Raw genomic sequence first — 18928 nt, 5'->3', positions numbered from 1 at the left:
AGACTGTCTTCAAGCGAAAACTCAATAACGAACGATACAATCAGTTATTACAATATAGTGATTTGGTGTGTGGATGCCACTTGGGAGATATGACCTTCAGTTAACGGTCATACCACGTTGTTACACCAGTTCTCGTCCGATCACTGAAGTTAAGCAATGTTGGGCACGGTTAGTACTTGGATGGGTGACCGCTTGGGAACACCGTGTACTGTTAGCACTCTTTTTGCCTTCCTTTACGCTCATTTGAATTTCCTATCTTATCATTTACATTTCCGTGCTCGATGACACATTTCTTTTTTCGAACTGAATAATATTATCATAAAGAGGACCTGAGAGTGAGGACATGTATCAGATGCAAAGCCCTAATCGTCGTCTGTTCCATATTTGAGATTGGCACTTTTGCTTAATACTGTCTTCAAGCGAAATCTCAATAACGAACGATTCATTTAGGTATTACAATATAGTGATTTGAGGTGTACATGCCTCTAGTGAGGTACTTCCTCGAGTTAACGGTCATACCACGTTGTTACACCAGTTCTCGTCCGATCACTGAAGTTAAGCAACGTTGGGCACGGTTAGTACTTGGATGGGTGACCGCTTGGGAACACCGTGTACTGTTAGCACTCTTTTTGCCTTCCTTTACGCTCATTTGAATTTCCTATCTTATCATTTACATTTCCGTGCTCGATGACACATTTCTTTTTTCGAACTGAATAATATTATCATAAAGAGGATCTGGGAGTGAGGACATGTATCAGATGCAAAGCCCTAATCGTCGTCTGTTCCATTTTTGAGATTGGCACTTTTGCTTAAGACTGTCTTCAAGCGAAAACTCAATAACGAACGATACAATCAGTTATTACAATATAGTGATTTGGGGTGTACATGCCTCTAGCGAGGTAGGTCCTTTAGTTAACGGTCATACCACGTTGTTACACCAGTTCTCGTCCGATCACTGAAGTTAAGCAACGTTGGGCACGGTTAGTACTTGGATGGGTGACCGCTTGGGAACACCGTGTACTGTTAGCACAATTTTTGCCTTCCTTTACGCTCATTTGTATTTCCCTTCTTATCATTTACATTTCCGTGCTCGATGACACTTTTCTTTTTTCGAACTGAATAATATTATCATAGAGAGGACCTGAGAGTGAGGACATGTATCAGATGCAAAGCCCTAATCGTCGTCTGTTCCATTTTTGAGATTGGCATTTTTACTTAAGACTGTCTTCAAGCGAAAACTCAATAACGAACGATACAATCAGTTATTACAATATACTGATTTGGGGTGTACATGCCTCTAGCGAGGTAGGTCCTTTAGTTAACGGTCATACCACGTTGTTACACCAGTTCTCGTCCGATCACTGAAGTTAAGCAACGTTGGGCACGGTTAGTACTTGGATGGGTGACCGCTTGGGAACACCGTGTACTGTTAGCACTCTTTTTGCCTTCCTTTACGCTCATTTGTATTTCCCTTCTTATCATTTACATTTCCGTGCTCGATGACACATTTCTTTTTTCGAACTGAATAATATTATCATAAAGAGGATCTGAGAGTGAGGACATGTATCAGATGCAAAGCCCTAATCGTCGTCTGTTCCATTTTTGAGATTGGCACTTTTGCTTAAGACTGTCTTCAAGCGAAAACTCAATAACGAACGATACAATCAGTTATTACAATATAGTGATTTGGGGTGTACATGCCTCTAGCGAGGTAGGTCCTCTAGTTAACGGTCATACCACGTTGTTACACCAGTTCTCGTCCGATCACTGAAGTTAAGCAACGTTGGGCACGGTTAGTACTTGGATGGGTGACCGCTTGGGAACACCGTGTACTGTTAGCACTCTTTTTGCCTTCCTTTACGCTCATTTGTATTTCCCTTCTTATCATCTACATTTCCGTGCTCGATGACACTTTTCTTTTTTCGAACTGTATAATATTATCATAGAGAGGACCTGAGAGTGAGGACATGTATCAGGTGCAAAGCCCTAATTGTCGTCTGTTCCATTTTTGAGTTTGGCATTTTTGCTTAAGACTGTCTTCAAGCGAAAACTCAATAACGAACGATACAATCAGTTATTACAATATAGTGATTTGGTGTGTGGATGCCACTTGGGAGATATGACCTTCAGTTAACGGTCATACCACGTTGTTACACCAGTTCTCGTCCGATCACTGAAGTTAAGCAATGTTGGGCACGGTTAGTACTTGGATGGGTGACCGCTTGGGAACACCGTGTACTGTTAGCACTCTTTTTGCCTTCCTTTACGCTCATTTGAATTTCCTATCTTATCATTTACATTTCCGTGCTCGATGACACATTTCTTTTTTCGAACTGAATAATATTATCATAAAGAGGACCTGAGAGTGAGGACATGTATCAGATGCAAAGCCCTAATCGTCGTCTGTTCCATATTTGAGATTGGCACTTTTGCTTAATACTGTCTTCAAGCGAAATCTCAATAACGAACGATTCATTTAGGTATTACAATATAGTGATTTGAGGTGTACATGCCTCTAGTGAGGTACTTCCTCGAGTTAACGGTCATACCACGTTGTTACACCAGTTCTCGTCCGATCACTGAAGTTAAGCAACGTTGGGCACGGTTAGTACTTGGATGGGTGACCGCTTGGGAACACCGTGTACTGTTAGCACTCTTTTTGCCTTCCTTTACGCTCATTTGAATTTCCTATCTTATCATTTACATTTCCGTGCTCGATGACACATTTCTTTTTTCGAACTGAATAATATTATCATAAAGAGGATCTGGGAGTGAGGACATGTATCAGATGCAAAGCCCTAATCGTCGTCTGTTCCATTTTTGAGATTGGCACTTTTGCTTAAGACTGTCTTCAAGCGAAAACTCAATAACGAACGATACAATCAGTTATTACAATATAGTGATTTGGGGTGTACATGCCTCTAGCGAGGTAGGTCCTTTAGTTAACGGTCATACCACGTTGTTACACCAGTTCTCGTCCGATCACTGAAGTTAAGCAACGTTGGGCACGGTTAGTACTTGGATGGGTGACCGCTTGGGAACACCGTGTACTGTTAGCACTCTTTTTGCCTTCCTTTACGCTCATTTGTATTTCCCTTCTTATCATCTACATTTCCGTGCTCGATGACACTTTTCTTTTTTCGAACTGTATAATATTATCATAGAGAGGACCTGAGAGTGAGGACATGTATCAGGTGCAAAGCCCTAATTGTCGTCTGTTCCATTTTTGAGTTTGGCATTTTTGCTTAAGACTGTCTTCAAGCGAAAACTCAATAACGAACGATACAATCAGTTATTACAATATAGTGATTTGGTGTGTGGATGCCACTTGGGAGATATGACCTTCAGTTAACGGTCATACCACGTTGTTACACCAGTTCTCGTCCGATCACTGAAGTTAAGCAATGTTGGGCACGGTTAGTACTTGGATGGGTGAGCGCTTGGGAACACCGTGTACTGTTAGCACTCTTTTTGCCTTCCTTTACGCTCATTTGTATTTCCCTTCTTATCATTTACATTTCCGTGCTCGATGACACATTTCTTTTTTCGAACTGAATAATATTATCATAAAGATGATCTGAGAGTGAGGACATGTATCAGATGCAAAGCCCTAATCGTCGTCTGTTCCATTTTTGAGATTGGCATTTTTGCTTAAGACTGTCTTCAAGCGAAAACTCAATAACGAACGATACAATCAGTTATTACAATATAGTGATTTGGTGTGTGGATGCCACTTGGGAGATATGACCTTCAGTTAACGGTCATACCACGTTGTTACACCAGTTCTCGTCCGATCACTGAAGTTAAGCAACGTTGGGCACGGTTAGTACTTGGATGGGTGACCGCTTGGGAACACCGTGTACTGTTAGCACTCTTTTTGCCTTCCTTTACGCTCATTTGTATTTCCCTTCTTATCATTTACATTTCCGTGCTCGATGACACTTTTCTTTTTTCGAACTGAATAATATTATCATAGAGAGGACCTGAGAGTGAGGACATGTATCAGATGCAAAGCCCTAATCGTCGTCTGTTCCATTTGTGAGATTGGCACTTTTGCTTAAGACTGTCTTCAAGCGAAAACTCAATAACGAACGATACAATCAGTTATTACAATATAGTGATTTGGGGTGTACATGCCTCTAGCGAGGTAGGTCCTTTAGTTAACGGTCATACCACGTTGTTACACCAGTTCTCGTCCGATCACTGAAGTTAAGCAACGTTGGGCACGGTTAGTACTTGGATGGGTGACCGCTTGGGAACACCGTGTACTGTTAGCACTCTTTTTGCCTTCCTTTACGCTCATTTGTATTTCCCTTCTTATCATCTACATTTCCGTGCTCGATGACACTTTTCTTTTTTCGAACTGTATAATATTATCATAGAGAGGACCTGAGAGTGAGGACATGTATCAGGTGCAAAGCCCTAATTGTCGTCTGTTCCATTTTTGAGTTTGGCATTTTTGCTTAAGACTGTCTTCAAGCGAAAACTCAATAACGAACGATACAATCAGTTATTACAATATAGTGATTTGGTGTGTGGATGCCACTTGGGAGATATGACCTTCAGTTAACGGTCATACCACGTTGTTACACCAGTTCTCGTCCGATCACTGAAGTTAAGCAATGTTGGGCACGGTTAGTACTTGGATGGGTGACCGCTTGGGAACACCGTGTACTGTTAGCACTCTTTTTGCCTTCCTTTACGCTCATTTGAATTTCCTATCTTATCATTTACATTTCCGTGCTCGATGACACATTTCTTTTTTCGAACTGAATAATATTATCATAAAGAGGACCTGAGAGTGAGGACATGTATCAGATGCAAAGCCCTAATCGTCGTCTGTTCCATATTTGAGATTGGCACTTTTGCTTAATACTGTCTTCAAGCGAAATCTCAATAACGAACGATTCATTTAGGTATTACAATATAGTGATTTGAGGTGTACATGCCTCTAGTGAGGTACTTCCTCGAGTTAACGGTCATACCACGTTGTTACACCAGTTCTCGTCCGATCACCGAAGTTAAGCAACGTTGGGCACGGTTAGTACTTGGATGGGTGTCCGCTTGGGAACACCGTGTACTGTTAGCACTCTTTTTGCCTTCCTTTACGCTCATTTGAATTTCCTATCTTATCATTTACATTTCCGTGCTCGATGACACATTTCTTTTTTCGAACTGAATAATATTATCATAAAGAGGATCTGGGAGTGAGGACATGTATCAGATGCAAAGCCCTAATCGTCGTCTGTTCCATTTTTGAGATTGGCACTTTTGCTTAAGACTGTCTTCAAGCGAAAACTCAATAACGAACGATACAATCAGTTATTACAATATAGTGATTTGGGGTGTACATGCCTCTAGCGAGGTAGGTCCTTTAGTTAACGGTCATACCACGTTGTTACACCAGTTCTCGTCCGATCACTGAAGTTAAGCAACGTTGGGCACGGTTAGTACTTGGATGGGTGACCGCTTGGGAACACCGTGTACTGTTAGCACTCTTTTTGCCTTCCTTTACGCTCATTTGTATTTCCCTTCTTATCATCTACATTTCCGTGCTCGATGACACTTTTCTTTTTTCGAACTGTATAATATTATCATAGAGAGGACCTGAGAGTGAGGACATGTATCAGGTGCAAAGCCCTAATTGTCGTCTGTTCCATTTTTGAGTTTGGCATTTTTGCTTAAGACTGTCTTCAAGCGAAAACTCAATAACGAACGATACAATCAGTTATTACAATATAGTGATTTGGTGTGTGGATGCCACTTGGGAGATATGACCTTCAGTTAACGGTCATACCACGTTGTTACACCAGTTCTCGTCCGATCACTGAAGTTAAGCAATGTTGGGCACGGTTAGTACTTGGATGGGTGACCGCTTGGGAACACCGTGTACTGTTAGCACTCTTTTTGCCTTCCTTTACGCTCATTTGTATTTCCCTTCTTATCATTTACATTTCCGTGCTCGATGACACATTTCTTTTTTCGAACTGAATAATATTATCATAAAGAGGATCTGAGAGTGAGGACATGTATCAGATGCAAAGCCCTAATCGTCGTCTGTTCCATTTTTGAGATTGGCACTTTTGCTTAAGACTGTCTTCAAGCGAAAACTCAATAACGAACGATACAATCAGTTATTACAATATAGTGATTTGGGGTGTACATGCCTCTAGCGAGGTAGGTCCTTTAGTTAACGGTCATACCACGTTGTTACACCAGTTCTCGTCCGATCACTGAAGTTAAGCAACGTTGGGCACGGTTAGTACTTGGATGGGTGACCGCTTGGGAACACCGTGTACTGTTAGCACTCTTTTTGCCTTCCTTTACGCTCATTTGTATTTCCCTTCTTATCATCTACATTTCCGTGCTCGATGACACTTTTCTTTTTTCGAACTGTATAATATTATCATAGAGAGGACCTGAGAGTGAGGACATGTATCAGGTGCAAAGCCCTAATTGTCGTCTGTTCCATTTTTGAGTTTGGCATTTTTGCTTAAGACTGTCTTCAAGCGAAAACTCAATAACGAACGATACAATCAGTTATTACAATATAGTGATTTGGTGTGTGGATGCCACTTGGGAAATATGACCTTCAGTTAACGGTCATACCACGTTGTTACACCAGTTCTCGTCCGATCACTGAAGTTAAGCAACGTTGGGCACGGTTAGTACTTGGATGGGTGACCGCTTGGGAACACCGTGTACTGTTAGCACTCTTTTTGCCTTCCTTTACGCTCATTTGAATTTCCTATCTTATCATTTACATTTCCGTGCTCGATGACACATTTCTTTTTTCGAACTGAATAATATTATCATAAAGAGGATCTGGGAGTGAGGACATGTATCAGATGCAAAGCCCTAATCGTCGTCTGTTCCATTTTTGAGATTGGCACTTTTGCTTAATACTGTCTTCAAGCGAAATCTCAATAACGAACGATACAATTAGTTATTACAATATAGTGATTTGAGGTGTACATGCCTCTAGTGAGGTAGTTCCTCGAGTTAACGGTCATACCACGTTGTTACACCAGTTCTCGTCCGATCACTGTAGTTAAGCAACGTTGGGCACGGTTAGTACTTGGATGGGTGACCGCTTGGGAACACCGTGTACTGTTAGCACTCTTTTTGCCTTCCTTTACGCTCATTTGTTTTTCCCTTCTTATCATTTACATTTCCGTGCTCGATGACACTTTTCTTTTTTCGAACTGAATAATATTATCATAGAGGGGACCTGAGAGTGAGGACATGTATCAGATGCAAAGCCCTAATCGTCGTCTGTTCCATTTTTGAGTTTGGCATTTTTACTTAAGACTGTCTTCAAGCGAAAACTTAATAACAAACTATACAATCAGTTGATTTATAATACCGATATGGGGTCTTCAAGCCATTAGTGAGATCCACCCTTCAGTTAACGGTCATACCACGTTGTTACATTAGTTCTCATCCGATCACTGATGTTAATCACTGTTGGGCACGTTGTTAATTGTTGGGAGGCCGACTGCTTGGGTGCAGCATCTTCTTTTAGCACTTTTTGTATCTTTTTTCATCATGCTTAAATGTTTGTTTGTTTATACAGATTTCATATTTTTTCTTTTCTTTTATAAGATTGCTTTTTCTTTGGATTTGTTACTCTCTTTCAATTATATGTAGTAAAACATTCTAATGCCTACGTTCTTTTACTTTTGTTTATTAATTTTGTATGGTGAAGTAGATTCTTAGACTAATTTCTTGTTTGGGGAATTAATATGGTTTTCAGAAATCGTTTTAAAGGTATGATGTTTCCGTTAGTACTAATATGTTCGAAGATTCTTCTTTGTAACATCAAACTGTCGGTTTATGAATATATCATAATGACAAAAAAAAGAGCGACAAAGCGGGACAAGACAGAATTGCGACATCGGGAAATAAAATAAAAACAAAATTCAAAGGGACGGGAAATCAATAGATAAATAGTGAATAGATAAGACATAGTAAATGTATGTATGAGCAATAAATGTAAAAATAAATTATTAGAAGAAGGGATAGATGAAAAGAATAATAAGTAAATAATTATGTAAGTGAATGAATAAATGAACAATATATTATTGACTGTTTTTCACAGTTACCTGTTTTTCAGTATTATTCTTTATACTTGATCCTTATTGTTCCGTAACTTTTGTTCATCGAATAGATTTTTTCGTGATGAATCTCTTTAGATTGCCGATTTAATAGACCAATTAATAGCCTGTCACCATGAAAGATATTAGAAATAATGTAACTTACTATCCATTATAGAATCCAAAATGGCGTTCGTTTTTTCTTCTTATATGCATATACAGGATGTTCCGCTTATCTCGAGAAATTGAAATATCTCCTGTGTAATTGAAATTACCAAAAAATTGTATTTACATATTAGTTTCTTACGATGGGATACATTATATGGTCCAATTTCTTTTATTTTTGTAAGACGAATGGTGGGAAATATTTCAAAATCATATTAATTTTTTTAAATGGAAATATATATTTCTATAGTATGTTTTATTTACGAATTTTTGACAAGCCATATGAGGTTATTTATTATTATGTAATGTTATAATTAATATTATAAATTTGTGAATTCCTAAGGAATATGTTAATCTGTATCGTTGGTAGCTAGTTGTGTTTAATTTATGCATTAAAATAATAAATATCTAGTTTTATATAAATATATCTATTTTAAATAAGAAATATTTAATTGAACAATATTTTAGTTATAGTGTACGTTAAAATAAATTTCTTACAGAATAATATATTAAAAAGTTCATATTAAACAAATATTTTTATTTATAATATTTTTTAAGCTATTTATACATAATTTTATAGAGATTATTAATGTTTTGTATATTTATTTATTTCAGTGTACAAATATAATATAAATATATTGTTGATCTACTCAGGTGTTTACGAGACAATGGGAGACAAATTTTTTATCCTAACAATTTCTTATCATTCAGTGATGGACTTAGAACTTATGTAAATAATTAAATATTTTATTAAGTTATGTTGAAATTGCATTCCAAAAAGTTATAGATATCTACAATAAAATATATTTACAATTAGTTTTATTTCTTTAGGTTACATATTTGCTATGTTAGAAATGAAGGGAATACTTATTAATATATTGAGATTTATTATTAAAATATATCGGCTAGTAACAATTGAAGAAATTGACATAAAATTTTTGAAATAAAAAGTAACGAAATAAAATTTTTTTAAATAATTTTTTACTCGAAACTGAAATTTCAAATCACAAAATTATCCACTCAATATGAGAATCTATACGATTTTATATTTTGTTATAAACTCAAATTATATATTTACGTGAAATTACTCTCCTGTCTAAAAACTATCTATTCAATAGAAAATATAATTGTTCCGATCTTATTTTATTGAACAAGAGAAAGATGTAGATAATGTTGAGTTTATAATGATGAATTTTGTGTGTAATGAATTGGTAATTACTATTAAATAAGTATTTTATGTATATCTTTGTATTACAATATAAATTATTTAACAATAAATTTGTATGTGATTTTATTTATATAACAAAAGCCTAAGAAAACAATTTTGTAGAAAAACTTTATTTACAAAAGAGTGAATTTGATTTGCGAAAAATTGGATTTGTAATGTAAAATTTCTATTGGTAGAAGAGATCGAAAAAATCGAGGGCAGGAGTTCTAAGAAATGAATTTGATTCTAAGAATTGAATTTGATGAGATTCTCGATTGATAACTAATCCCGTAGTACGAAACGATATATTATATACAAATAAAAGTATACTCTAAAAAATCACAATGTTTAGTATACAGGAAAAATGACATGAAAATTGATTGATTTTTCTGAATAGGAGAGAATTTTTACAATTTTGTTTGGAATTACTCATTCATTATTTAATAAAGTCTTAATAGTTTTAAGATTTGAAATGGATTTGACTCTATAATTGTAATTGACTGTTAACAAAACTGACTGTTCTGTTCGTAATATAAACTATATGCAAAAAATATCCGTAGCGCTTTAGATTAGAAGGTTTTAGTTTTGTTTAGAGTTAATCGATTGTTTGTAATGAACCGACAAATAAGAACGATGTTGAGATTTTCGTTGACTCTTCATGATCGAAGTAGGGTTATTTAGTTAAGAGATCCTTTGTTTCGGTGTATTCTTCAATCGTGTAGTACTGATGGTGATAGGAATGTTCCTCGAAAGAAGCTCTCATGCGTGCCTTATCTAGGCCAACTTTTCCACAAAGTGTAATTTAGCTCTGAGTTGTGTAGATCTGTGTCGTCGATCAATGATGTAGTCAGCGGTGTAACAATTCTCTTGCCGAACATGATACATACCTAATGATAATGCAAATGTTAGTGTTAAATAATTACTTAAAGATATTTGATTAATTAAAAGATTTAGTTAAGTCCGTCTTGTGTTGGATTTCGATTGGGTCGCGATTATTGATCAATTAACTACAATTCATCTCTCTAAGATCGGGAAAAAAAAGTACGTATTGGTTTCGCATGAAAAACCTCGAATTTCCAATTATTTTAAAGTTTCTCAATTTTTAAGGACATCTCTAATCTTGAACATCGGGATACCAATAATAAGCTTAATCCACGATTTATTTGTTTTATGTTCTAGTAAAAATTGAAATAAAAATGTTACCCAAATTTGATATAGATATTATTCTTAGAGAATTTTTAAATAATTACTTCTTTTAAATATATATGCACTGCACATTGTTGCGGAATTTATATTTGCAAGTATATAACATTTGACAGATCGTATTATCGACAGTTTAACTTCTCTGTACTAACTTTCATAGCGATCTTTCTGTTTATTCTTCAACGAGTGGTTTAGACCGTGGTCGGAGAATGACTGATAAAAATTACGGTCAATAGACCTTTCTGCGCATGTTCATAAAAATTTACAATAAAAAGTATATCTCCTCTCGTTTAATTGTTGAGAACAATCACCTGTTTCTATACATGTAGACAACTTAGTTGCTGTAATGCATTGGAAACTACAAAAGTACGAAGGGGTTAAACATCATAACAAATCAGCTCAAATTATTATAGCTCTATTTTTACATATATTGCGACACTTTTACATAAAATATTATTAATTGTATCTAATAGATGGCAATTAGAATTTATAATGAAGTAGTAGAGGGGAGTATATTGATTAGTTCGCTACTAAAAATGTAAGTTACTTCATAATGGCGAGGAGACGTGTAAACATCTTCGAACAGCACTTCCTTCTTTCTAATCGACTAGTTCAATTAGTATTAGGTCTGCGTCCTTATCAAAATTTGAACGGTCAATTGATTACACTTTGTATCATAACTATTTTTCTATTTCCTGGGATTTTTTATCAGGTAAGAGCGTTTTTCTTAAATGTATAAAAGATTAATATTTTTATTATGATTTTTATTACATTTACATAAATCATTTTTTTTGAATAAATGCACTCGTACATAGAAATTACTTGCTGAAATTCTATGCAATAAATATTTATCATATGTATTTAAAAATCGTTAATGTATTATAACATGGGTCCGTAAAAATGTTCTTTGACTGCAGTTCTATCAGCTTTTTACATCAGACTTAACGTTGCAATCGACTGTCAAAGAGTTGCAGAAAATAATAACGTGTATTATTATGTTCGTGGCTTATGTCATCACTTGCATTAGTTTTGGAACAGTTCGTATTATTTTCTTTTTGATATAGCGTTAGTTTTATTCGACGAAGATATTTAAAAACGGAAAGGGAATGTATTATTTTCTAGATTAAGTTAATTATCACTCGTTTTAAATTGGATTACGAGGAGTTTTATGATGAGGAGGAACTCAAGATTATGAAAGAATATACAAGAGAAACAAAATTGTATGCGTATAGTGTCATAGGTAAGCATGAAAATATTTATGGAAACAGCTTTAAATATGATATTGCAATGATTGCAAAATATGTCTCTTCATGTATTTTCTTACAGTTTTCTTCAATCTTTATACTATATCAATAATATTTCCACCCATTTTAAATGTTTTTCTCTATTTTTTTGATATGTTGGAAGATAATCAATTAACATTAATCAATCCTGTAAATAATATTTCGAACGCAGATGTGCTTTATTTTAGTTTGCTTATTTATCAAATAATAAGCATTTTTATCTTCCTAATAGTAGGGAGTGTGTTTTATTCAACATATTTGGTCTTTACACAACACGCATGTTGCCAATTTAACATTATAATGTACGTTTTTAATGAAAAAAATGATATTTGTTATAATTCAAGTACTGTCATGCATCTGATCGTCATGTTACTAATTTATTTATTATAGTTTGAAAATACAGCAACCATTTGAAAAGAATCAGAAATGTATGCAAAATACTGTCGCTAACAAATCAATTCAGGAAGAATGGGATTGGATAGTCGACATTATAAAGCGCTATAAAAAAGTGACGGAGTTAGTTCGAAATAATTACTTCGACTCTTGCTCATATAGATAATATAGATGCATAGATTAATATAATTCATATTTTATATTTCTTTCAAGGTATGTCGATTTAGTAAATGATCTTTCAAGGATAAATTATTTAATTGCAATTTTCTTTGCGATAATCCTTATAGCCTTTGATTTCATTTATGTAAGTAATACTACTTATGATTAATTAAAACTATAACGAAAAGTCTGATTTTTCAATTTTCTCTAATTAAAAAAGAAACATTGTATATTTTATATTTTTTTTGGGGGGAAAATTTAAACATTACTATTTGCCTACTTATCCTTATATTTTAATAATATATTTTACAATAACATATTTTTTGTATGCGTATAATACATTTATTGTATTTAATGTATATTTATAATCGTGATATCATTGAAGAATGTTTATCTATCATATGATTCATTTTTAGTTGTTTCGATTGTTTAGAGAATCAATAATTGGCATCGAAATAATAGAAAGCAGCTTTTACATTGCTGCTTCTGTATTTACTACATATATTAATTTTTATATCGGACAAAAGCTATTAAATTATAGCGATGCAGCTTCTGAAGAATTGTAAGATGTTACAAAGTTTCGTCACACCGATAATTAGTATAACAAATTTTATTAATTTATAAAGCAGAAATGAGTTTTATTAATAAAACGAATGATAATAAATAACTTAATCCTGAAATTATTCTTTATGTATCAGAAATTAATTATTTCATATGAAAATCAAAATATATCTTTTTATAGGTGTAATATACCATTTTATATGCTTTCAATAAATATTCAAAAATTGCTGTTATTTATGATAGCAAGAAGCGCGAAGCCGTGCGTGCTTTCCATTGGAGGTATGTTCGTGTCATCGTATGAAGTTTTTCTTGGGGTAAGTAACAATAAATTATTTATGTTTAATATATTGTGTTAATAATGAATTTGATCATTTAGTTAATGCGGAAAGCACTTTCTTTTGCTATGGTGTACTATACTGTATAACTACAAGCTTTTTGGCAAAGTAACAAAGCTATATCTATTAATATATATATATATATATATATATATATATATATATATATATATATAAAATATTGAACGAGTTTTAAATAAAATAACATGTATTCACTTCAATAAAATAATCAGATGGTGGTGATAGTTAAAACGTTTAGTATATAAGTTCTCTTTACTTACTTTTATAGCGATCTTTCTATTTATTCTTCAACGAGTGTTCCAGACCGTGGTCTGAGAACGAATGATAAAAGTTGCGGTCAATAGACCCTTCTGCGCATGTCCATGAAAATTTACAATAAAAGGTATATCTCCCCTCGTGTAATTGTTGAGAACAATCACCTGTTTCTGTACATGTAGACAATTTAGTCGCTGTAATGCGTTGGAAACTACAGAAGTACGAAGGGGTGAAACATCATAACATTGCGTTCTATCGCTCAAATTATTGTAGCTCTATTTTCAGATATATTGCGACACTTTTACATAAAACATTATTAATTGTATCTAATAGATAGCAATTAGAATTTATAATGAAGTAGTAGAGGGGAGTATATTGATCAGTTCACTACTAAAAATGTAAGTTACTTCACAATGACGAGGAGACGTGTAAACATCTTCGAACAGCACTTCCTCTTTTCTAATCGACTAGTTCAATTAGTATTAGGTCTGCGTCCTTATCAAAATTTGAACGGTCAATTGATTACACTTTGTATCATAACTATTTTTCTATTTCCTGGGATTTTCTATCAGGTAAAAGCGTTTTTTTAAATGTATAAAAGATTAATACTTTTATTATGATCGTTATTATATTTATGTAAATTATTTCTTTTGAATAAATGCACGTGTGCACAGAAATTGTTTGCGGAAATGCTATTCAATAAATATTTATCATGTGTATTTAAAAATTATTAACGTATTATTACATGGGATTCGTAAAAGTATTCCTTGACTGCAGTTCTATCAGCTTTTTACATCAGACTTAACGTTGCAATCGACTATCAAAATATTGCAGAAAATAATAACGTGTATGATTATGCTCATCGCTTACAGCGTCACTTGCTTTAGTTTCGGAACAGTTTGTATTATTTTCTTTTTCAATTAATTTTAGTTTTATTCGATGAAGATATATTTAACAACGTAAAGAAAATATATTATTTTCTAGATTAAGTTAATTATCACTCGTTTTGAATTGGATTACGAGGAGTTTTATGATGAGGAGGAACTGAAGATTATGAAAGAATATACAAGAGAAACAAAATTGTATGCGTATAGTGTCATACGTAAGCATGAAAATATTTATGGGAACAGCTTTAAATATGATATTGCAATGATTGCAAAATATGACTTCATGTATTTTCTTACAGTTTTCTTCAATCTTTATGGTATATCGATCATATTTCCATCCATTTTAAATGTTTTTCTCTATTTTTCTAATACATTGGAAGATGATCAATTAACATTAATTGCACCTATAAATAAAGTTTCAAACGCCGGTGCTCTTTTTTTTAGTTTGCTTATTTATCAAATAATTAGCAGTTTCATCTTTTTAATAGTGGGAAGTGTGTTCTATTCAACATATTTGGTATTTACACAACACGCGTGTTGCCAATTTAGCGTTATAATGTACGTTTTTAATTAAAAAAAGGATATTTGTTATAACTCAAGTATTGTCATGCATCTGATTATCATGTTACTAATTTATTTATTATAGTTTAAAAATACGGCAACCATTTGAAAAGAATCAGGAATGTATGCAAAATATTGTCGCTAACAAATCAGTTCAGGAAGAATGGAATTGGATAGTCGACATTATAAAGCGCTATAAAAATGTGACGGAGTTAGTTCGAAATAATTTTTTTGATTCTCGCATATATAGGTAATATATAATTGATGCATAGGTAAATATAATTCATATTTTATATTTGTTTCAAGGTACGTTGATTTAATAAATAATCTTTCAAAGATAAATTATTTAATTGCAATTTTCTTTGTGATGATTCTCATAGCATTTGATTTTGTTTATGTAAGTAATATCATTTATCACTAATTGAAAATTATAACAAATATCGGATTATTTAATTTTTTAGAAGCATAAAAGGAATATTAATTTTTCTATATTTTTTTTACGAAAAAATTTAAACATTACTAATCCAATATAATATTTTTTATATGTTTATAATACAACTGTGGTGTTTAATATATATGTATAATCTGTAAATTATTGAAGAATATTTATCTATGACTTGGCTTATTTTTAGTTGTTTGAATTATATAGCGAATCGCTAAATCCTACTGAAATAATGGAAAGTGGCTTTTACATTACTGCTTCTGTATTTACTACATATATTAATTTTTATATCGGACAAAAGCTATTGAATTATAGCGATGCAGCTTGTGAAGAATTGTAAGATGTTAAAAAGTTTCGTTGCATCAGCAATTTTAGAAATTTATACAACAATAATGAGTCTTATTAGTATATTGGATAATAAAAAATATAATTTTTACACTATTCTTCATGCATCTGTAATTAGTTATTTCATATGACAAATGTAATATATTTTTTGCAGGTGTAATATTCCATTTTATATGCTTTCGATAAATACTCAAAAATTATTATTATTTATGATAGCAAGAAGTGAGAAGCCGTGCATGCTTTCAATTGGAGGTATGTTCGTGTCATCACATGAAGTTTTTATTGGGGTAAGTAACAATAAATTATTTATGTTTAATATATTGTGTTAATAATGAATTTGATCATTTAGTTAATGCGGAAAGCACTTTCTTTTACTATGGTGTACTATGCTGTCCAATGACCACAAGTTTTTTGCCATCGGAACGAAGTCTAGTAATTTATTAATAAATATAAATATAAATATAAATATAAATATAAATATAAATATAAATATAAATATATATATACACATATTATAATGTATATGTATATACATACATACATATATATATATATATATATATATATACATATATAATATTAATGAAATTTCAACAAAATAGTATGTATTCACTTGTATAAAATGATCGTGAAGATTAAAATGTGCATAATGTATATTTGGTATTATTTTTTGATATTAATAGACTTATCTTATATTAGTTTTCATAAAAGATATATTGTCCTTAATGAACTCTTAAACAATCACTTTTTTAAATATATGTAAACTTCGTATCGTCGCAGAACGTGTTTCTGTAAGTACACGATATTTGATCATTCGTATTATTGATAACTTTAAGTACTCTTTATTAACTGTTATAGCTATCTCTTTGCTCATTCTTTAGCAAGTGTTCTAGATCATAGTCGGAGAATGACTGACGAAGACTAAAGTCAATAGATCCTTCTGCGCATGTCCATAAAGATTAATACTAGAAGGTATATCATCCTTCGTTTAATTGTGGGAACAACCACTTGTTACCACACATATAGAAAAATTATTGGTATTGGAAACTATTGATGACTATGAAAGTGTAACAGAATGAAACATCTTCACATTGTGTCTATCGATTAAATTATTATAGTTATATTTTCCTGTAATTTAATAGATGATAATTAGGATTTTTAATGAAGTTATAGTGGGGAGTGTATCGATTATTTCGTTGTGGCAAATGTAAGTTATTTCACAATGTGTACTAGAGGTGTGAGCTTCTTTGAACAACACTTTCTCCTTTCTAATCGATTAGTACAATTTGTATTGGGTCTACGTCCTAATCAAAATTCTAACGATCAGCTTTTTTTACTTTGCTCAATAATTGTTTATGTATTACCAATACTTACGCATCAGGTAATATATAATATTATATATTAATATATATTATTATTATTGCTTTTATTATTATTACCATTTGCATTATTATATTGATGTTAATTATTTTTTTATGAATAACTATTTTATGTTGACATTTAAGGAAGTAAACATCTATTATATATTTTTACCAGTTTTTAACGTGATATTACTTTTGTTTCTTTACAATTTATGTCTGCTGCTGTTTCATTAGATCTTCATGACGGATTTCAAACTTAAAACGACTGTCATGGAGTTGCGGAAAATAGTAGGAGCTTTTGTTATGCTTTCTACTTACAGCGCCACTTATTTTCACTTCATAGAAGTCCGTATTATTTTTGTCACATTAATTTTATTTTTATTAGTTGAAAAACAATAAGAGATTTTATTACTTTTAGGTGAAGTTACTTTTAATTCGTTTTAAACAGGATTGCGAACAATTATCTGACGAGGATGAACTGAATATTATGGAAAAGTATACCAAACAATCGAAATCGTATGTGTATGTTGTCGTGGGTAATTACGAAAATATTTATACAAACAATCTTAAACAATTTGTTGTAATTATTTATATTATCAAATTGTTGCAGTATCGCTTAGCCTTTATATTGTATCAATAACATTTTCGTGTATCTTAAATGTTATTCTATATCTCTTTGGTATATTGGACGATAATCAATTAACATTACCCATACCTGTTGATGTCTCTGTAGGAATATTATATTATTGTTTGCTCATTTATCAAACGATAGCATTTTATATTGTGCTAATAGTAGGAAGTACATGTTTTGCAGTATATTTGGTAGCTGTACAAAACGCTTGTTGTCAATTCACCCTTATAATGTACGTGTTGAGTTAAAGAAAACATATTTATTTTCAACTCAAATGTTATTATTTATTTAAGTGAATTTTAATAATCTATTTTATTAAAGATTGAAAATACGGAAACCGTTTAAGAAGCAATTGAAATATATGCAAAAATCTTGCCATATTAAAACATTTCGAGAGGAATGGGATTGGATAGTCGATATAATAAACCGCTATAGAAAAGTGACGGAGTTAGTTTGAAATAATTCTGTAATACTGTGTGTACACACACACACACACACACATGCTCGCGCACACAGTATTATTTACACACACACACACAAAGTATTATATATAATATAGATTCATAAATTAATATAATTCACATTTTTTATATTTTTTTAAGGTACGTTGACATACTAAATTCTCTTACAAAGGTAACTTCTTTAATTACAATTTTCTTTGCGATGATCCTAGTTATCTTTGATTTCGTTTATGTAAGTAATAAGTTTGTCATAAAACAGAAATTATAATAAAAAATTAAAATATTCAATCTATTATATTTAAATATAAAATATATTTTCTATATTTTTTACTGAAAATTTCAATAATACTTATCAACGAATTTAATAAAAACATACAAAGAGCATACTATCATTTGGTTTAACGTATGTTTATAATCATTGGAGATTATTAAAAAATATTTATATATTACATGATTTACTTTTAGATATTTCAAGTATCTATAGAATTGAAAAACGCAAGCGAAATAATTAAATACAGTTTCTACATTTCTGGCTCTATATTTACTATATATATTAATTTTT

At 32.2% G+C, this 18928-nt stretch overlaps 17 non-coding genes and 1 pseudogene across 17 annotated transcripts; all 18 read left to right on the top strand.

Moving 5' to 3' along the window:
- Window positions 1-99: 99 nt before the first annotated feature.
- LOC127068714 (5S ribosomal RNA) lies at window positions 100-217 on the top strand. The gene has a single exon (XR_007783135.1). It is a non-coding gene; the product is annotated as a 5S ribosomal RNA (ribosomal RNA).
- Window positions 218-505: 288 nt separating this feature from the next.
- Window positions 506-623, top strand: LOC127068721 (5S ribosomal RNA). The gene has a single exon (XR_007783142.1). It is a non-coding gene; the product is annotated as a 5S ribosomal RNA (ribosomal RNA).
- Window positions 624-911: 288 nt separating this feature from the next.
- On the top strand, window positions 912-1029 carry LOC127068709 (5S ribosomal RNA). Its single transcript, XR_007783131.1, has one exon. It is a non-coding gene; the product is annotated as a 5S ribosomal RNA (ribosomal RNA).
- Window positions 1030-1317: 288 nt separating this feature from the next.
- Window positions 1318-1435, top strand: LOC127068698 (5S ribosomal RNA). Its single transcript, XR_007783120.1, has one exon. It is a non-coding gene; the product is annotated as a 5S ribosomal RNA (ribosomal RNA).
- A 288-nt stretch (window positions 1436-1723) lies between these two features.
- Window positions 1724-1841, top strand: LOC127068686 (5S ribosomal RNA). The gene has a single exon (XR_007783109.1). It is a non-coding gene; the product is annotated as a 5S ribosomal RNA (ribosomal RNA).
- Window positions 1842-2129: 288 nt separating this feature from the next.
- On the top strand, window positions 2130-2247 carry LOC127068713 (5S ribosomal RNA). Its single transcript, XR_007783134.1, has one exon. It is a non-coding gene; the product is annotated as a 5S ribosomal RNA (ribosomal RNA).
- A 288-nt stretch (window positions 2248-2535) lies between these two features.
- On the top strand, window positions 2536-2653 carry LOC127068674 (5S ribosomal RNA). The gene has a single exon (XR_007783098.1). It is a non-coding gene; the product is annotated as a 5S ribosomal RNA (ribosomal RNA).
- A 288-nt stretch (window positions 2654-2941) lies between these two features.
- LOC127068663 (5S ribosomal RNA) lies at window positions 2942-3059 on the top strand. The gene has a single exon (XR_007783087.1). It is a non-coding gene; the product is annotated as a 5S ribosomal RNA (ribosomal RNA).
- A 288-nt stretch (window positions 3060-3347) lies between these two features.
- On the top strand, window positions 3348-3465 carry LOC127068758 (5S ribosomal RNA; annotated as a pseudogene).
- Window positions 3466-3753: 288 nt separating this feature from the next.
- On the top strand, window positions 3754-3871 carry LOC127068808 (5S ribosomal RNA). Its single transcript, XR_007783211.1, has one exon. It is a non-coding gene; the product is annotated as a 5S ribosomal RNA (ribosomal RNA).
- Window positions 3872-4159: 288 nt separating this feature from the next.
- On the top strand, window positions 4160-4277 carry LOC127068796 (5S ribosomal RNA). Its single transcript, XR_007783200.1, has one exon. It is a non-coding gene; the product is annotated as a 5S ribosomal RNA (ribosomal RNA).
- A 288-nt stretch (window positions 4278-4565) lies between these two features.
- Window positions 4566-4683, top strand: LOC127068712 (5S ribosomal RNA). Its single transcript, XR_007783133.1, has one exon. It is a non-coding gene; the product is annotated as a 5S ribosomal RNA (ribosomal RNA).
- Window positions 4684-4971: 288 nt separating this feature from the next.
- LOC127068734 (5S ribosomal RNA) lies at window positions 4972-5089 on the top strand. The gene has a single exon (XR_007783155.1). It is a non-coding gene; the product is annotated as a 5S ribosomal RNA (ribosomal RNA).
- Window positions 5090-5377: 288 nt separating this feature from the next.
- Window positions 5378-5495, top strand: LOC127068785 (5S ribosomal RNA). Its single transcript, XR_007783189.1, has one exon. It is a non-coding gene; the product is annotated as a 5S ribosomal RNA (ribosomal RNA).
- A 288-nt stretch (window positions 5496-5783) lies between these two features.
- Window positions 5784-5901, top strand: LOC127068711 (5S ribosomal RNA). The gene has a single exon (XR_007783132.1). It is a non-coding gene; the product is annotated as a 5S ribosomal RNA (ribosomal RNA).
- A 288-nt stretch (window positions 5902-6189) lies between these two features.
- LOC127068773 (5S ribosomal RNA) lies at window positions 6190-6307 on the top strand. The gene has a single exon (XR_007783177.1). It is a non-coding gene; the product is annotated as a 5S ribosomal RNA (ribosomal RNA).
- Window positions 6308-6595: 288 nt separating this feature from the next.
- On the top strand, window positions 6596-6713 carry LOC127068657 (5S ribosomal RNA). Its single transcript, XR_007783081.1, has one exon. It is a non-coding gene; the product is annotated as a 5S ribosomal RNA (ribosomal RNA).
- A 288-nt stretch (window positions 6714-7001) lies between these two features.
- Window positions 7002-7119, top strand: LOC127068723 (5S ribosomal RNA). Its single transcript, XR_007783144.1, has one exon. It is a non-coding gene; the product is annotated as a 5S ribosomal RNA (ribosomal RNA).
- The last annotated feature ends 11809 nt before the right edge of the window (window positions 7120-18928 follow it).

Source organism: Vespula vulgaris, chromosome 13 (assembly GCF_905475345.1).
Source record: "Vespula vulgaris chromosome 13, iyVesVulg1.1, whole genome shotgun sequence".
In the NCBI taxonomy this organism is placed as follows: Eukaryota; Metazoa; Arthropoda; class Insecta; order Hymenoptera; family Vespidae; genus Vespula; species Vespula vulgaris.
The sequence above is the reverse complement of the archived record's forward strand: the minus strand, read 5'-3'. Positions and strand labels throughout refer to the sequence as shown.